Genomic DNA, 15,997 nt, shown 5'->3' with positions numbered 1-15,997 from the left:
AAATTATGATCACTAACATCAAGAAACAGAATGCAAGCTCATGAAATCACATCACCAACAAGAAGCAATTAGATGAGCCATCTAGTAATCTAGTTCAAGATTAAAATCTAAGGTGCTGCCAACCCAAAGGTACATGGTTCAAATCCATCAGCTGCTCCACCAGAGAAAGATGGGCGATCTTTCTCCCTCTTTACTGCCCCTCCACCCCGTGTAATTTAGTGCTTCTAAAAATTCACTGTAGGGTCAGGTCTGGTCAGTTCTGTCTCAATAGCACAACAAGACAAACATAGCTGTCCACAATTGCCAAACTCATAAGAGACATAATTTGAAATACATTTAACAGAGATAAAATGTATATTCATTTTACTGAGTGAAGGTAGTAATATAGGCATGCTTGAGAGACATTGCAGATTCAGTTCTAGATGATACAATATTGCTATCCAAACACTGCTTGACAGCTTTATTCACCATCGCAAGAACAGGGAAACAGCCCACATGTCCAACCACAATAGAATGGATGAAGAAATTATGGTACATTCACTTGATGGAATACTACACAGCACGCAGGAGCAATGAATTTATCAATCACTACCTAACTTAAGGGGCACTGGGGAGCTTTATGTTAAGTGAACTAGCTCAGTCCCGTCAGGACAGATACTGTATATGACCATTGCTGTAGAACATGTATGAGGATCCAAGGGAGGGGAGGAGGGAGCAAAGGAGTGAGAATGGGGGGAGGAGGATGTGTTCACATCATAGGGTCATACAAATTTGATAGGTAGAGGGAGTAGTGGGTAAAGGAAATGGGAAAGATCTGGTGTAAAAAATTATGTATATGAACTTTGTAAGTAAACCAGTATAAAATAAAAATTTTCTTTAAAAACAAAAGAGAGCTTGATACTTTGGTTTTCCAGTGCATAAAATGTTTATACTTTTGTGACTGTGTTTAGTGGAGCTCTCTGATTCATACAAGCTTGGAAGCAGGAGTGGCATCCACTTCCATAAATAGCTTGCCTCCAGAAAACCTATGAACCTGGAGAAAGGATGAAAGTTATACAAACATTCAGGTCTCTTGTTCACAGGGTCACTACGAGTTTCCTACGACTCGATGGCACTTAACAACAACAACAACATTGTCTATTAAGTGTGTAATAGCATTATCAGAAAGTTTAAAGTATTCTGAGGTTTACCAAAATGTGACACAGAAACACAGAATGAGCACGTATTGGAAAAATAGTACTGATAGAATTTCTTGATGCAAGTTGTACAAACTTTTAATTTGTAAAATAAAACTCCAGTATTTGAGAAGCCCTGTAAAACAAAGTGTAGTGAAACAAGGTTTCCTTGCATTATATGAAATTTACATAAGCTTTGATCTTCCCAATTTTGCTGATGAGAGATAATAAAAACATGTAGGAGTAAATTCTTACTGGCTTACAAATGCCAAAAGAATAATTAAGTTGCTGATTTATTTACAGGAGTTTGTAGCATCCAAGTGCAATCAAGTTGTCCTATGATACCAAATAATCCTAAAATGTTAGTGTTTTGCATGAAGAAAAGTACTTTTTGTCTCTCACAAACTGTTAACGGGTGCCTGCAACTGCTTCATTTCATCTTTGCTGTGGGAAGACGTTATGGACTAAGGTCTAGAGTAAACATTATTGTTCCTCAGAGCAGAGGGGAAAGCAAACTCTTGATGACCCATCACTGGTTCTGAAGTAGGAACCAGCTCATAACTGACCCTCCACTGGGGTTTTTGGGGATCTGTAATTGCACAAAAAGTGATTGCCCATTTTTCTCTCTGGGAATGATTGGTGGATTTCAATCTCCAAAGAAGGGAGGAGTTAACAGAACAACTAGCTACAACCTGTATCTCCGTGTCTCTCTTTCTGCTCAGAACCATTGAGTACTACCTCTGTCCACAAGGTAAATCCATGGTTTCAACTAAGTATAACTCTTCTATGGGAAAGGCATCAAATATTGGTGAATAGTAAATAAACAGTACCATTTGTACACAGTATTTTCCACGTGAAGACTCAGAGTGAGAAAATATTTCTATAGTAGAAATGCAAGAGTGAAGAGCCTTGACCACTCATCTGGATTCATTCTTGATTTAATAGTTTAATCCCCTATCCTGTGTCTTCTTCCTTCTGATGAAAGTCGCCTTGCCTTCATGTTCTTTTTATGGTAACCCTCCTGCTTTCTTCTCAGCCCATGGGATCTGAGCCCTAACTCCATCTCTAAGGGTGAAATATGTCATTCAGGTCTAAAGTTAGCATTGTTTCACATTCCACATGCTGAGTTCTCAAACATTTTAATTTACTGTGAGATTTCAAATTATCAGTAGTGGCTTTGTAACAACGTGAGAAAACGCCAAAGATCAAAGACAGTTTATGTACAAACCTAGCAGCAATTAAATTTTCAGAATAGTTAAGTTCTTAGACTCTGGTCAGTTTGCTGTGATGAGGTAATGTGGGTTTGCTATGAATCTGAATCGTGTGCCATGTAGGTCTCAAAAGCCATAATTAAACAATTGTACCATAGGTGTACCAAATACCATAATGGCTACCCACCGTGGGCTGTGTTTGGTGGTGCTCCCAGATTGATTTAAGTTTGGAAGCAGGAGTGGCATCCACTTCCTAAGCAACATGCCTCCGGAAACTCTGCACACTTTGATAAATGTCTATAGCTGTAGAGGAGCTTCAGGTCTTTTTATCATAGGGTCGCTATGAGTCGTGCTCGACTCAAAGGCAATCAACAACAACAAAAGCAGCAATCAAATTTCCAGAATTGTTAGGGGCTGTTGAGTCTGTTTTTCACTTGTAGTAACCGCATAAACAGAACACAGCCTGGTTCTGGGCCACCGTGCTAGTGACCATAGCTTTATTAGAGCCCACTGATACCGGGTCCAGGGTCAATGCATCTCTTGAGAATTTTCTTCTCCTCTTTTGATTCTTTTTATTGATGATCCCCCTAGAAAGCGCTGCTGTAGCCTGTAGCAAATTGTGCCGCTAACCCAATGGCCCAGCCTCCACCTATGGCTTTGAAGGAGAAAGTAACACCGTCCCGTCCTGTTACAATGTATAACCTCAGAAACCCAATGGATGGTGGTTATGAGTAGTCAAAACCAACAAGGCGGCAGAGAGTCACTGAACTTTATCAGTCCTGATGTCCTTCCCTCATGACTGGCTTCTCTTAATAATTGCCGAGGGAGCTCTAGTGGCCTAGTAGATAAGGAATTGTGCTGGCAAACCAGAGATATCAGCTGCTCTCAGGGGAAAAAAGATGGACAGTCTCCTCCTGTGTGATTTACAGCCTCTGAAAACCCACTGGAGGGTCAGCTATGAGTTGGTCCCCACTCAGTGGCAATGAACAGCAACACTAACTTGTCTAAAGTAAGTGAAATGAAGTCTCACCATCCTCCTATCCACGGATTGAGCTGTATTTCTTTTTTTTTTTAATTTTTTTTTTTGTTGTTAATTTTCATGAACATTTACAGAGATTTTGAATTTCCATTCATTCATTGTTGCACTTTTCTCCCTGCCCACCCCTCACCCCCAGTTCACTCCTTTCTTTGAAACGTAAAATTTCTTCATTGGTATACAATCCCCCCCTCCCCGCCCCGAGTATACTCCACTACGCAATCTTAATTCTGGACTCTTGTGATAACCATAAGACCATATCATACATGGCTTTTAAACTGCTCTCTCACTCATCTGTTTCAATTCAGTATACATAATTTATCCAGTTTTTCCCAGTCTTACCCCAACCCTGAAGTCAGTTTCATTCTACAAACAGTGGAACTGTGTGGTATTTGTCTTTTTGTGACTGAGATATTTCACTCAGCATAATGTCCTCCAAGGTCACCCATTTTGAATAATATTGCATGAGTTCCTTGTTTTTTAATTCTGCGTAGTATTCCATTGTGTGAATATACCGCAGCTTCTCTAGCCATTCGTTTGTTGATGGGCACTAGGTTGTTTCCAACTCCTTACTCTTGTGGACAAAGCCACGATAAACATGGATGTGCATTGAGCTGTATTTCTAAGGCAGACTTGATTGTTCTTCTGTCAGTCATTCGATGTTATTTGCTGACTACATAATTGTTGGATGCTTATTATATATAAAATATGATGATGATGATGATGATGATGATAAAAAGTAATGTTCTTGCTGTTAGGGGCTGTTGAGTTGGCTAAGATACATAGTGACTACTTGTACAAAACAAAACTCTGTTTCTGGGCATCTAACACCACCTTCATAATCTCTGCTGGGCTTAAACTCCTTCACTGCTGTAGTCACCATGTCAAACAATCTTATTGACAGTCTTCTTTTCTTTCACTGTCTTCGAGGGACTGTCCTGTCCTGACAACGTCCCGATGTGTGGGATGCGATTTTACCATCCTTGCTTCTAAGGAGTGCTCACTATACTTCTTTCAAGACAGATGTATTTGTTCTCTTGATAACCCATGAGATATTCAATACTCCCCGCCAACACCACAATCCAGTGGTGACAATTCTTCCATCTCCTGTAGTCATTATTCAAATTCCATTTGCATATGAGGCACGTGGAAACACTATGGCTTTGGCCAGGTGCATTTTTGTCTTTAAACTGACATCCCTTTTCTTTAACACTGGAACGTGCTTCATACCAGACTTGTCCAGTGTCATATGTGGTTTAGTTTCTTGATAAATGCTTCCGTGGACATTGATGATGGATCTAAATAAACTTAAATCCTTGACAGTGTCAACCTTTCTTCCAGTTGTCATGATGTTGCTAATTGTTCTAGTGGTGAAGAGGTTTGTCTTTTTCATATTGACGTGTAATCCATAATGAAGGCGACGATCTTTGATCTTCTTCAGTGTTTTAAATCACACTCAATTCTTTGACTGTGTGGATCACAACAAACTGTGGCTGACTCTGAGAAGAATGGGAATCCCAGAACACTTGATTGTGCTATGAGAAACCTATACTTGGACCAGGAGGCAGTCATCAGAACAGAGCAGGGAAATACTGCATTGTTCAAAATCAGGAAGGGTGTACATCAGGGATATGTCCTATCTCCATATATTTTCAATCTATATGCAGAACAGATTATTGGGGAGGCTGAGCTCTATGAGAAGTGTGACATCAGGATTGGAGGTAGGCTTATCTACAATCTGCATTATGCAGATGGCACAACCCTGCTTGCTGAAACTGAGGAGGACCTGAAGTGCTGCTGCAGAAGGTCAAGGACTGCAGTCTTCAATAAGGATTGAAGCTCAACATCAAGAAAACAATGATTCTCACCACTGGCTCGATTGGCAGCATGGTGATGGATGATGAAGAGATTGAGATTGTTGACAGCTTCAGTTTGCTTGGCTTTACAATCAACACTCTTGGTAGCAGAAGCCAGGAAATTAAAAGATGAATTGCATTGGTGAAAGTCTTCTGTCAGAGACCTCTCCAAAATACTGAAGAGCAACAATGTCAGTCCAAAGACTGTTATGCACCTGATCTGGGCTATTGTCTTGCAATTACTTACTATGTATCAGTGAGGTAGACAATGACTAGGGATGATAGAAGGGGAGTTAATGTCTTTGAGCTGTGGTGCTGGAAAAGAGTATTGAATATACCACAGACTGCTAGGAGAACAAATAGGTTCATCCTGGAGAGGGTGAAGCCAGGCTTCTCCTTGGAGGCAAGGATTCTGAAGCTTCCTCTGACACACTTTGGACATGTTGCAAAGCAGGATCAGCCCTTGAAGAGGAACGTCATGCTTGGAAGTGTGGAGGGACAGCTCAGGAGAGGAAGACCCTCAATGAGATGGATTGATTCAGCCACTAGAGTAATGCGAATAGGCATGTCAGAGACATAAGATTGGCAAGGAATAGAGCAGGGTTTCGGGCTGTTGTACACAGAGTCTCTATGAGTTGCAGATGACCCAACAGCACATACCACCACCACCATTTCTCAGAAGAATCTGTATGCTCAGTGAGTCTCCACTGTTTAAGACAAGGTGGGGACATAGGGGTGCATGGTAGGTCCCAAGAGAAGAGGATCAAAGCATTTTAGGGAGAAAATAAAAGTCAAAAATTTTGAGAAGCTGAAGTCACAAACCTCAAAATAACAATCATGAGGATGATGAAATGGAAACCAAAATAAAAAATGTTTATTAACGTGCTAATCGTAAATTTTGTTAATAGCTGTATTTGTTTCCAAGGCCTGTCATAATAAATTACCACAAATAGGAAAGCTTAAAAGAACAGGACAGCATTTTCTCAGAGTTATGGAGATGAGAAATTTGGAAACCAGATGTTGGTAGAGTTAGCTTCTGCTGGGGCTCTGAATGTCTGCTCTGTGGACGGGTCCTTCTTGGGGCTTGGAGGAATTGTCCCCCTGGGTGTTTTTCTTGTTTGTGGTGGCTGCTGGCAGTACTTGATATTCATTGGCCTGGCAAAACAGCCCTATCTCTTCACCTCTATGTCAATTCACATGGTCACCTGTCCTCTGTGTCTGCTGTCTTTCTCTGTTTCCTAATGCCTCTCACTTTGTAAGTCACTAACCATCAAATTTAGGATCCACACTAACGGATACAACTTCATTTTAGCTAGAGGAGATCTACAAAGACCCTACTTTCAAATAAGATCACAGTCCCAGGCATCTGGGATTAGCATTACAACATATTTTTTGTTTAAGGACATAACATGAAGATCACATGCTGTTATAATAGATTGTTATTATAATAATACTTTCAAAACCTCACTGCTGTCAAGTCAGAACTGACTCATAGAGGACTTTTCAGTGGATTTTCAGGAGACCATAAATTATACGAGAACAGGTTGTCCATCTTTCTCCCCTGGAATCACTGCTGTTGGTAGGTAGCATTGAGTTGAGTATGACTCATAGCAACCCCATGAACAAAAGATATGAACCCTATTCTTCCTCCCACCTCGTTTTCCTGACATACAAGAGCCCATTGCAGCAGTCACTGTGTCAATCCACCTGATTGAGGATCTTCCTCTCCTTGACAGACCCTCCATCCTTCCCAGCATCATGTCTGTCTTCAAGGAATAGCCCCTCCTAGCAACAAGCCCAAAAATTATGTGAGGTGAAGGTTCATCATTCTTGCCTCCAAAAAAGCACTCTGGCTGCACCTTCTCCAAGACGTATCTGTTTGTTCTCTTGGCCATCCATGGGATGTTCAGTGCTCTTCTCCAGCACCACAGCTCAAAGGTACCAATTCTTTTTCTGTCATCCTCAGTCATTGTCCAGCTCTCAGATGCATAGCAAGTAATCAGAAAGTCTGTAGCCTACATCATACGCACCTTAGTCCTCAAACTGACATCATTACTCCTCAATAATTTGTAGAGGGCCTGGAATCACTACTGGATTCAAGTCATCAGAGCTGCCAACTTTGGGTTAGCAGTGCCATTCCCTATTATAAAAATAAAATAAAAACTATAGTCTCCCCTAATTTTGTGGACAAACACGGACACTTCAGCTTAAATATCTTATTATGGTCATAAAGCTGATAACAGAGAAGTCAGGATTTGAGCTCATATTCACCCAACTCTGGAGTTTGACATTCATCTTCTGTCTTTGTTTCTTTGCCTTAGTCTAATGTTAAGCCTTTCTTTTCTGCTCTGGCCTCTGGTTCCAACTGAGAAAAGTCCCTTGCCAGTTTTCCTCTGTCCTAGGACTGTCACTGCAGCAGTTATAGTAGAATTAAAGTAATGGTGAAGAGAATGGGACACCATCTAAAAACATCTTCTCAGGGACTGATCAAACCAAAGAGCCAAAGAGCTGCTGAGGTGCTTTGCAGGTAGAAATATTTGTGGATGAATGAATCATGCTCTCAGAAAGGGGACCCTTTCAAAGACACTGAATAAACGTTGCCTTCTCACTGAACCAGGTATGGCAACATTCACTTGGTAGAGAGGTGATACCGAGCTTAGGTAGAGTTAAGGTAGGACACCTAGAAAGAATTTCCACATTCTCTGAATAATCCAATTTCTATCACCACACAAATTCCTTGAAATGACCAAAGATATGTACTGAAGCTCTATCCTGTTTTTATTTTACCAGTGACAAAATTGTTGACAAAATTATCCATCATGACTCAGGAATTCCGATGGCCTGATGGGAGGAGTTGCAAGGCCAACCCAGAAGCACACAGGTCAAATTCACCAGCTTCTCTGTGGGAGAAAGATGGACAATAACCCCCTGTGCAATTACAGCTATAGGTCAGATTCAGCTTAAAGGCACATAACAGCACTGTAACTAGCATAATTATTTCTTCTGCGAGTCTTGTTTCAAAGTATATTCTTGAAATACTCTTGTTACATTCTGATTGGAATTATAATAGAACAACACACTTATTAACCTAATAATTTCACCAAAATCTAAACAAAAACACTTAAGCTGTGAGAACAATCACAGTGTTTAATCTTGTTCTTTGTAACTGTTAGAGGTAAATTAATCTCCTTTTCTTGACTTGTGGACACTTCCTCATGGGGATTCACTTTATTTATTGATTGATTCCTGAAACTTCAAGATCTTTTGCTTTTTGGTGTTATTTCCATGTGATTCCATTTCTTTATCATTTAATTGTTTCAGCTCAAAGTTTGCCTGGGGGCCTTTCGAGTTGTGACAAAACAGCTGGTAGGTGACAAGTTACCAGAGTGAACAACTGCCTGTCACACTTCATTGCCAACTGTGACACTGATGATGAACGCAAACCCGGTTCTAAATGGACCCATTTTTTAACCTAAGAAAATTGTCTTTATGCCTTTGGGCTGTCAGAAGGAAAAGAACATATCCACTCCAGCCTGTATCAAATTCATCATCTCTTTAATGCTTGTCTCATACTGTCTTTTGTCAATTAGTCAATTAGGTCTACATTAAAATATAGGTCTGAGGAGTACATCAAGTAAAAAAGCACATTCTGGCTTTCACATTAAATCTAAAGCAAATGTTAAAGGGGAAATAATGTAAACAGGAAAAAAGACAAGTAAGTTGGGGTAAAATAGTATACTTGTGGTGATCTCTGGCGGCCTAGTGGCAGAAACTGCACTGCAATCCCAGAGATGTGAGGTTCGAATCCACCAGATGCTCTGCTGAAGAAGGAGGGACAATCTCCTCCTGTACCAGTCAGATCTGATTTGACGGTAAACACATAAAAAATTTTAAAAAAAAGTAATAAAAATTTAAAAAAAAAAACCAAAACAACAAGCTAGTATACTTGTACCTTATTGAGAAGACCATTGGTAAGAATATATAGAAATGGTAGTATTTCTATGGGCATATGTGTTATTATATTCATCTTCAAGTTAAAATTTAAGATTATCATGTTGCTGTCTTAAAAATAATCAAATGGATGGATACATAATACACTTCATCCATCCTCAAATGCTACAATTTAAAACATCTAATATTTTACTTCAGATAGTTAGAAATTGAATGTGTCACAATTCTATTTTTAATATTAAGCAAATATATTAAGACTCCAACAGAAAAAAATAATTCATTGCAGATAGGAAAAAAGAGCACTCCTGCTATGCTCACTGGAGAAAGATTAAAAAGATAATTTAAACTTGACCAATGTCATAATTGGGACATAGAGATGGAAAAGGAAGAAAGAATAGTAAGTAAACAAAAGAAGATACAAGCAAAACGAAATGAAATGAAAAGCCATGACCGAAGGTATCAGCAATTTTTAAATTTTATTTATATTTTGGGTTCAACTACACATTCCAAATTAAAAATTGTCAAATTCAATCAAAAAGTAAAATTGCCAGTTGCTGTTTTCAAGAAATGCAGGCTAATTCAAAATGGTCTGGACCATGAAAATATTGCTGAAATAAGTAAGTCACAATAGTCCCAGAAAGATGGGAAAAAGTAAAACAAATGAGCCACGGTAGAAACCATGAGGAGAAAATATTCACTTCCCAAAAGTGCTTGCCTGCTCTGGTAAAAGACAAAATCTGCCACGAGGTCACTAATACCCATAAACACTGAAAATTCCGAGGAAAACAAAGTCAGAACGAGATGTTTACATACTTTTTCCCAGATTGCAGAGTTTATACTTGGTAGAACAAGAAATTAGACCACATCTTCTCCAGCTAAGCCTAATGTTCTTTCCATGCTGATCAAATGATCAAAACATGGCTAGTACTGTTCACCTCAAATTAGACAAATTCCATTGGCGTGAATTCGTGTATGCATCCCATTAGGCTCCGTGCCTGTCCATACCGACAGCCTATGATATGTCAAAGGCCGTACCAAGGAGATTGTCATCCTTTGGATGCGCTCCAGTGCACAGTTGGAACGTGTCATCTTTGAAATCCTTTACCAGTCTTTCTCCACCCTGGATCCCTCAATGACTTTACCAAACACTCTTCTATTGCATCTCATCAGGCTACCTTTATCATTGTTTCTATGCACTGTCCTTTATCCTTACTCCATAAAGAAACTTTGTAGTGTTTTTCCTACTCCAATACAATTAGCTTCAAAAGGACTCTTCAAATGTCACTTGGTGGCATCCCATTTGATTCATGCAATAGCCAGGGGTCGTACGTAGTTGACTTGGCTGCAACTAACAACTTGAAGAATCGTTCTCTTAAATTTCCACGGTGGCAAGTCAGCCTGCAACTTCAGCTCAGTGACGGATGTAAGAAAAGCTATTGATTTTTCATTTGTTCAGTGCTTTTCTTGTTGTCAGGATAGGAGTGATGATTTCTAAGTTTCCAGTAACTGGAATCACGCATATGTATTTTCTTAACAATTAAATTTGTTTTACATTTGAATATTTCTCTGAAGATTCACCTAAAAAGAATTAACAACCTAAATTGCTGCATAGTTGAGACTGAAATATGCTTACTAAGCAATCAGCTTCTTTTTACTTGCTTCGTATATAATGCAAAGGGATGTTTCAAAGAGCAAATTAACTTGAACTATCATAATTATTGGTATTTTTCTTCCAGCTGCTTACATATTGACTTAGAATGTCTTTTTACTAAAGGCATCCTTGTGTTAAGAAACAAAGTCTATTGTCTCATTACATGTGAGTTTAAGAAGCCCATGATCTCTGTGTAAAGAATCCATAAGAACATATGACATTGACAAGTAGCCTTTAATTCACTTATGATAGGACTTATTTTTTATGCAATTATATAAACAAATAGGGAGAAGTTACCTTTATGTTGTAAAGGTATGTTAAGGTATATTTGTGTACCAGGACATCTTCCAAATAATGGCATAAATATTGTCCTCCTTCTACCGAGAGGTTTTCAGATACTTTATAAAATGATCCAAAGAGTGTTTTCAATATCTTTATTACATATTCAATGTCCTTGAATGATAAGCAATTTACTTGTACACAAGTATATCTTAAGGCATCTTGTGTGAATAGGTGTTATTTTACTTGCCTGATCTGAATAAGCTAAGTAATATATCCTCTATTTTAATGTGATAGTCATTTTAATCTAGGTATCTAACTGAAATGAAATAAGTAAGAAAATGACATAGGAGTTGGGGAGAGATTGAGAAAGATAGGAAAAATAATGTATGTTGCATTGAAACAGATGAAGGAGAAAACTGTTTCAAAGGGATATGTCATTAGGTATTATTGTCATGACAGGCGTCCAGAACGAAGGCTGCATAGTGGAGTGGACTTGGGGGGAGGGATTGAATAACAATTAAAGAAGTGTTTTCTTTTCCTTTTCAAAAAGAAAATCAAAGTGGGGGAGGGATGGGCAGGGAGAAAAGTGCAGCAATGAATGAATGGAAATCCAAAGTCTCTGTAAAAAAAAAAGAAAAGAAATAACAACAAACTCAAGATGAGAATTTTGTTCTGACTACTAACAATCTCCAGGACCGAGTAGAAAGGTCTCCTAGGGTTTCTGAGGACGTAGAGTGATATAAATACTGTCCCTACCCTGAAGCAAGCTTTACTTTGAGAGAGCAGATACTTGTGCGAATGAAGAACCGAATGCAGAGCATGTCTGTACATGTGTAAAGGACCCTGTATTTGCACCGCTGTTGTTTTTATGTGCTGTTGGGTCACACTCAACTAATAGCTGAGGCGCCAGTAGATTTCCAGAGGATATAATTGCACAGGAGGAAATTCCCCATATTTTTCTTACAGAGAAGCTGATGGATTTGAATCATGTAGCTATAGTCTTCACAATTACGTGCTATGCATCGGAGAGTTGGAGCGTGAATAGGGAATGATAGAAAGAGAACTGATGCCTTTGAGCTGTGGTGCTGGAGAAGAGTGTTGAATATACCATGGACTGCTAGGAGAACAAACAGGTTTGTCCTGGAGAAGGTGAAGCTAGAATGCTCCGTGGAGTCAAGGATTCTGAGGCTTCGTCTGACATACTTTGGGCATACTGCAAGGAGAGACTGGTCCTTGGAGAGGGGCATCATGTTTGGCAGAGCGGAGGGACAGCGCAGGAGCGGAAGACCCTCGATGAGATGGATCGATTCTGTGACTGGAGTGGTGGGAATGATTATGCTTGAGACTGCGAGGTTGGCACAGGATAGAACGGCATTTAGGCCTCTTGTACATAAGCGACTCAATGGCACGTAACAACACCACCACCTTTGGGTTGACAGCACAGTGTCTTGCCAACAGGCCACCAGAGCCCCAATGAATAAGGATAGCAGAAGAAGAATAAATGCCTTTGAGTTGTGGTGTTGAAGATGGATACGGACTATTCCATGGGCTGCAGAAAGAACAAGTAGATATGCCTTAGAGAAGGGATAGCCAAGGTGCTTTTTAAAGGCAAGGGTGATGAAGCTTCATTTCACATACAGCGGACATGTAATAAGGAGAGACGTTTTTAATTGTCTTTGATCATTCTTCTAGGTTGTATAGCCCTGGTGTGTCCACTTGCCATACCGAGGTAACTTGTGGTCGCTGTGAAGTTGAACACTGCAACACTGACATGTCCAATGAGATAATGGTTACCCACGGTGGACAGTGTTTGGTGGCGCCCCCCGATTAAAGAAAGCCTGGAATCAGGAGTGGCATCCACTTCCGTAATAGCTTGCCTCTGGAAACCCTATGAACCTGGAGAAAGGATGAAAGGCGCACAAGTGTTGGGGACTTTCGTTCATAGGGTCACTATGAGTCGCCTACGACTCGATGGCATTTAAAAACAACAACAACAACAATTCCTTGGAAAAGTATATCATGTTTGGAACAGTGGAGGGTCAGTGAAAGAGGAAGACCCTCAACAAGACAGGTGGGCACAATGACTGTAACTAGGGCTCAGGATGTCAGAAGATGGCTCAAGAGAGGACAGGGTTTCGATCTGTCGTCCGTAGGGTCCTGTGAGTCACACTCGCTGCGATGACTCATAGCACCAACAACAACATTATACAATGGGTGTTTTCAGGCTGTTCTTGTTGTGTACGGTGGTCAGAACTGACCCACAGCTGACCCTCGGGTGGGTTTTCAGAGGAGGTTATTCACACAGGAGGAGATTACCCTTCCTTGTCCTGTGGAACAACTGGTAGCCTCGAACCACATGCCTTCAGGATTGCAGTGCAGCTTCTTGCCATGAGGCCACCAGAGCTCCCGATGTTCGCATGCTAACTTAAATTTTCATGCCTCACACCCACCAACCATTGTGCAATTGATTGCAGCCTAAGAAATGCAAACTAATGTGTAATTCTATTCTGTCATATGACGCCACTACCGATAGGAACAAACTCAACGACATACAAAAATATCAACACATACTCAAGTATATCTTTATATATAATCATATTTTTCAATATCAAACTCAAGCTCATTGCTGGCGAGCCAGTTCTGACTCACTGCAAATTTCCATTAGGTTTGGGAGGTTGTAGATCATGACAGGAGATGCCTGGCCCTTCTTCAGCCTCAGAGCCTCTGGCAGATTCAACTCATGGAGGATTCTCTTGGCCTCTGAAGAAGTAGAGCGACTCCCAATAGACAAAGGCACCAAGCAGATATATATAAACATGTCTGAACAGAACACATGCTGTTGCGGGGCGTCAAGTCAGAATAGATCCATAGCTGAGGCTCCAGCAGGTTTTCAAAGGCAGTTAACTATATGGGAGATGGGAGGGGATTGCCCATTCTTCTCCTGTAGAGCAGCTTGTGAATTTGAACCATGTGCCTTCAGGATTGCAGCACACCTTCTTGCCACTAGGCCACCAGTGTTTAATGAAATATATACTAAGTTAGCTAGAAGCCAGGGACACTACTGGTTTCTTGTACTTGATAGAAAAGGGACACGATGGATCTGGTGCAAGGAATAAAAATATCATACATTAGAAAATATTATGGTTTTTAAAAATTAACGGTCTTATACAATGGAAGGTTCAGAGATGAGGAAGAGAAAGATTGAACGAATGGAAATTAGAGGGCATTTTCTCCAAATTAATCCTGAAAGATATAAGCAAAGTTTCAGGAACTGGTTAGACAGTAGAGTTGTTCAAGGAAAGAATGAGAAAGACTAACGACAGAAAGGGGAAGAAATACACTTCAGAAAGCAGTGACACTGCCACAAAGTTGATTCCTGCTAGTTTAGAGCCTTTAAGAGAGACTATGACAACCGTATATTGTTCCCAGGCTGTACATCTCTTCAAAACCAGACTGCCACACCATTCTCTCAGCAATGACTAGAAGATTTGGGCCATGAACTTTTCCTGTAGTAGCTGAATGCGTAACCACCCCACCAACAGGGTTCTTAAAATGCCACGGGACCAGTCACCAAGGCTTACAGTGTCCCATCCATATAAGGGTTTCACCAGAGTCAAGCCACGTGCAATTAGTTGTGCTGTGTCTGTTGGAATAGTCTTCATGCTGTGACCTTCCCCTGTGGCTTTCAGGTGGCTTCTTCCATCTGAGCTTGACATATGGATGTGATTATTAATGTGCCCATATCAGTTGCCATTTTGGTGCGTGTTGCCAGGCTGTGGAGAGACAGAAAGAGCGTTCTTCACTTGTCACTTGGGGTTTGAAGATGCCAGGGGAGAATTTTCCTTCAGCTTTCTGTCCGGCCCACGGAGACATGGGAGTGTGTTTATCAGTCTATCTGCTTGCTGAGAACATGACAAGCAGCTTTGGAGAAATTGCAAATGGAAGGAATACAGAATTGTCAAGGTGGCTATTGCTCTGAGATACAGCCACAGAGCACACATTCCTGGTTTGCTTAAGGAAAACAAAACTGTCTGTCTGCTGCACATTCGTGTCTGTGGCAGTAGTTGGGGTCCTAGGGAACGGTGGCCACAGCTCCATGGTTACCACAAGGAAGGCAGCAGCAAGCCTGAGAGAAAAGTGATCACTATTATGTGAAGGAAAAAAGGAAATTAAAATCTTAGCAACAAAAGTGGTTGGCACTGGAACTGGATTTCAAATGAGATAATATGATTCTTTTTAAAAAGCCCTGGCGAGGCGGAGGTTAATCCTTGGGTGCTAACCACAAGGCGAGCTGTTCAAATCCACTAGCTGCTCTGGAGGAGAAAGTCATGACAAGGTTTCTGTAAAGGTCACATGCACAGGAAGCCCGTTGAGCCCAGCTCTTCTCAGAGTCAGAACTGAATGTCAAGTATGCACATGTCTGTGTGTACACATTACTCATTTCATATTAAAAGCAACAGCTAGTAGCTTTCAAGTGGAGGTATCTAGAAACAGAATTAAATGAGCTCTGGTGGCCTAATGGCAAGGAATTGCGCTGTAATCCTGAAGGCATGCAGTTCAAATCCATCGGCTGCTCTGTGGGAGAAAGATGGGCAATCTCCTCCCACGCTATTAAACTGCCTCTGAAAATCCACTGGAACATCAGCTACAGGTCAGTTCCACCTCAATGGTACACAGGAGTACATAAGGGGCTCTGGTAGACCAGTGGTAAAGATACATTGCCAACCCAAAGGTGGTGGTGGTTGTTGTTGCTATGTGCCGTCTAGTCGTTTGCGACTCATAGCGACCCTACGAACAACAGCCCTAACCTCTGCTCTATCCTGTGCCAATCGCAC

Source organism: Elephantulus edwardii, unplaced genomic scaffold, assembly GCF_000299155.1.
Source record: "Elephantulus edwardii isolate Elephantulus edwardi_28Jun2011 unplaced genomic scaffold, EleEdw1.0 scaffold00087, whole genome shotgun sequence".
NCBI classification, from domain to species: domain Eukaryota; kingdom Metazoa; phylum Chordata; class Mammalia; order Macroscelidea; family Macroscelididae; genus Elephantulus; species Elephantulus edwardii.
The sequence above is the reverse complement of the archived record's forward strand: the minus strand, read 5'-3'. Positions refer to the sequence as shown.